The following is a 3985-nucleotide window of genomic DNA, read 5'->3' on the forward strand; positions in this document are numbered from 1 at the left end:
ATATAGAATATTCCACCCAAAAGCAGCAACACCTACTGCTGCTTTTCAAGTGCACATGGAACATGCTCCAGGACAGATCACATGCCAGGCCACAAAACAAATCACAGTAAGTATAAGAAAATGGAAATATCAAGCACCTTTTCCAACCACAATGCTGTGAGACTAGAAATCAACTGTAAGAAAAAAAAAACTGCAAAAAATACAAACATGTGGAGGCTAAATAATATGCTGCTAAACTACTAATGGATCACTGATGAAATCAAAGAGGAAATCAAATAATACCTGGAGGGACTTCTTTGGTGGTGCTGTGGTTAAGAATCTGCCTGCCATTGCAGGGGACACAGGTTTGAGCCCTGGTCCAGGAAGATCCCACATGCTATGGAGCAACTAAGCCCATGCACCACAACTGTTGAGCCTGTGCTCTAGAGCCCACGAGCCACAACTATGGCGCCTGTGTGCCACAACTACTGAAGCCTATGTGCCTAGAGCCTGTGCTCCACAACCAGAGAAGCCACCACAATGAGAAGCACGCACACTGCAACAAAGAGTAGCCCCTGCTCGCCGCAACTAGAGAAAGCCTGTGTGCAGCCACGAAGACCGAACGCAGCCAAAAATTTAAAAAAAAATCAAAAAAAAAAATTTAAATACCTGGAGACAAATGAAAAAGCAGTTCTAAAAGGGAAGTTTATAGCCATGCAAACCTACATTAGGAAACAGGAAAAATCTCAAGTAAACAACCTAACCTTATATCTAAAGGAACTAAAAGAAGGAGAATAAACGAAACCCAAAGTTATTAGATAGAAAGAAATCATAAAGAACAGAGCACAAATAAATGAAATAGAGACTAAAAAAACAATAGAAAAGGTGAAAGAAACAAAGATCTAGTTCTTGAAGAGATGAACAAAATTGACAAATCTTTAGTCAGACTCATCCAGAAGAAAAGAGAGAGGGCCCAAATCAATAAAATCAGAAATGAAAAAGGAGAAGTTACAACTGACACTACAGAAACATAATGGATCATAAGAGATTACTACAAACAACTACACAGCAATAAAATGAAAAACCTAGAAGAAATGTACAATCTCCCAATATTGCACCAGGAAGAAACAGAAAATACAAACAGACCAGTAATGAAATTGAATCAGTAACAAAAAAAAAAACCTCCCAACAAACAAATGCCAGAACCAGATGGCTTCACAGGTGAATTCTACCAAACATTTAGAGAAAAGTTAACACCTATCCTTCTCAAACTATTCCAAAAACTTGCAGAAGAAGGTGCCCTTCTGCACTCAATCCATGAGGTCAGCATCACCCTGATGCCAAAATCAGAGAATGTCAGACAGAGAAAGGCAAATTTCACTCATATGTGGAGTCTTAAAAAACAAAATAGGCAGTCGCTGCAGGTGTTAGCTCTGGTGCAGGCAGCTCTGACTGAGCTTCCACTCGTGGACGGACCGACGGACTGAGGAGGTGCCGCGCTCCCACCGGCCTCCTCCAACCGCCCAGCGGCAGGCGACACTGCCCCGGGCAACGCTGCCGAGCCCAAGCCCGAAGGCGGCCGCCTGGCGACGACTTCTCAAGATTTTTCTCCTTTTTGTAGGACTTCTGGTTAAAGTTCCCGTGGGGTTGTATTTTTCCTGAAAATTACTGCTTTTCCAAAGCCTCCTGTTAATGTCCCCTGAGGACAGTGGCTTTTGCGCGACCATTGTCGCAGTGGTGGGCCTGCCTGTGGTGCTGGCGGGGTTCGTGTTCATCGTGTGGAAGGAGGGCATGTCTGAATGGCGGGAAGAGAAAAACGAGCAGCGCAGCCCTTGCTTCCAAGCTGCAGGCGTGGGGGGCCGGGAAGCCCTGAAAGGGGTTTTCTTGTCCGGGTTTAAAAAGAAAAAGTGTGGGTTTTTGTTTTTTTGCGTTTTTTGTTTTTGTTTTTCTGTTTAAGAGGGGAGGGAAATTAAGTATTTACTGCAGCTTACACTTTGGTAAAAATGTGGGCGTGGGGAGGGCTGACATTTTTCTCCACTGCCTGTTAAGTTGCCAAGTGCTCTTCATTCTGGACATAATGCTTTTGACTGAGATCATGTCTGACTAATGTAAATATTAGTGTCAGAATAGAAGCTAAGATAAAGTAACACTAATTAGTAGGTTTAAAATTTATTTCATATTAAAATACGTGTCATGATGTAATTTTTCTGGCTTGGCTCAAGCGACAGTTTTAAGAGTGCACCCTCATTGATGCTGCTCACAGAGACGTGGATGTGCTGTTACTGCTTTCCAACTCTGCCTACTATGTGGCCTATTATGATGATGAAGTTGACAAGGTAAACCAGTATCAACGACTAAGTCTAGAAGACCTGGAAAAAATTGAAATAGGTCCTGAACCTATTCTTTTTGGTAAGGCAGAGTTCTGCTGCGTGCGACTGCACTACAGATATAAAGAAGCAAGCGGCTATTTCCACACCCTGAGAGCTGTCATGCTCAATGCAGAAGAGGATGGAAAAGATACCCTTCAGTGCATTGCAGAGATGCTGAAGATCACCAAGGAAGCCATGGGATTAGATGTACCTATAATAGAGAAAAAGCTTGAGAGGAAGAGCAGTAAACCTCATGAAGACATCATTGGCATCAGATCTCAAAACCAAGGCTCTTTGGCCCAGGGGAAAATTTTTTAATGAGCAAATTTTCATCTCTAAATCAAAAAGTGAAACAGACCAAATCCAATGTAAATATTGGCATTCTACGAAAGCTAGGAAACTTTACAAAACCTGAAATGAAAGTTAACTTTCTAAAACCAAACTTAAAAGTAAATCTTTGGAAATCAGATAGTAGTCTTGAAACCATGGAAAACACTAGTGTGATGGATAATGAAGCCCAGGCAGAGTCAGACGGGGAAATGTGTTCAGATAATGACTCATACCACTCTGATGAATTCCTTACAAATTCCAAGTCTGATGAAGACAGGCAGCTAGCAAACTCTTTAGAGAATGTAGGGCCAGTAGACTATGTTCTTCCTAGTTGTGGTATTATTGCTTCAATACCTTGATTAGGCAGTCCATCCCAGTCTATTAGCAGCACTGATATTAGCATTCATGTTCCTTCAGAGGTTACTCCTGCTCATGAAAGTGGGCTTGGAAAAGGCTATGCGTCTTCTTTGAAGAAAAGTCCTTCTGCTGACAACATACACACATTGACTGGCTTTGCCTAGCCTGTGGATATTTATTGCCACAGATTTGTTCAAGATGCATAAAACAAAATGACCCAGCTGTCAGAAACCAGGTCTATTTCTCAGCAGGCTAGTGGGGAAGGAAATCAAATGACCAATCGAGTTTCTAACGAAGAAACTCACTTTGAATCAATGGAACAGATACCTTCTCGACCATCTCAATTAGATGTGTCTTTTTCTGCAGCAGGCCCACATCTTTTTTCAGTTGAACCAGTTCATTCAATTGTATCTCAAAAGACCCCCGGCTCTGAATCTGGCACACTTGAACTTGAGAGAAGGCTTCATAGAACTCCTTCTCCTTCAGAGAGCTGTAGCAGCAGAGCAGTCTCTCCCTTTGCAAAGATTCGAAGTTGCATGGTCCAGGTTGCTAATATTACCCAAGCTGGATTAACCCAGGGGATAAACTTTGCAGTGGCAAAGGTTCAGAAGAACCCTGCAGAACCTGAAGTAGTTAATGAAGTCCAGCTGAATGAATTTAAAAATATGTTTACTCAGTGCCAGACACGAATAATTCAGATTTAGTGTTTAGCCACACAGAATCCTGTGGCTTTTATTTAATCCAAAAAAAAGGAGGTATCATATAACCTGTACTGTCTTTGAATCTAGGGATCCCAAATTCTAATTATGTTTACTTGGAAAGGCTTTAAAAAGAGACTGAACCTGAGCAGATTTCCAAATTTGAGAGCTAGGACAATGGAAGCGCATCACCCTAGAATGTGTAGACCTAAGTAGCTTATACACTACAGAGCAGTTTGTCTCTCTAAAAGT

General features: G+C 41.9%; 1 pseudogene across 1 annotated transcript; it reads left to right on the forward strand.

Moving 5' to 3' along the window:
- Nucleotides 1-1770: 1770 nt before the first annotated feature.
- Nucleotides 1771-3739, forward strand: LOC307051278 (phosphatidylinositide phosphatase SAC2-like; annotated as a pseudogene). The gene is made up of 2 exons: nt 1771-1828; nt 2215-3739. The product of its transcript is annotated as a phosphatidylinositide phosphatase SAC2-like (transcript).
- The last annotated feature ends 246 nt before the right edge of the window (nt 3740-3985 follow it).

Source organism: Hyperoodon ampullatus (genome assembly GCF_949752795.1).
Source record: "Hyperoodon ampullatus genome assembly, chromosome: 4".
Taxonomy (NCBI): Eukaryota; Metazoa; Chordata; class Mammalia; order Artiodactyla; family Ziphiidae; genus Hyperoodon; species Hyperoodon ampullatus.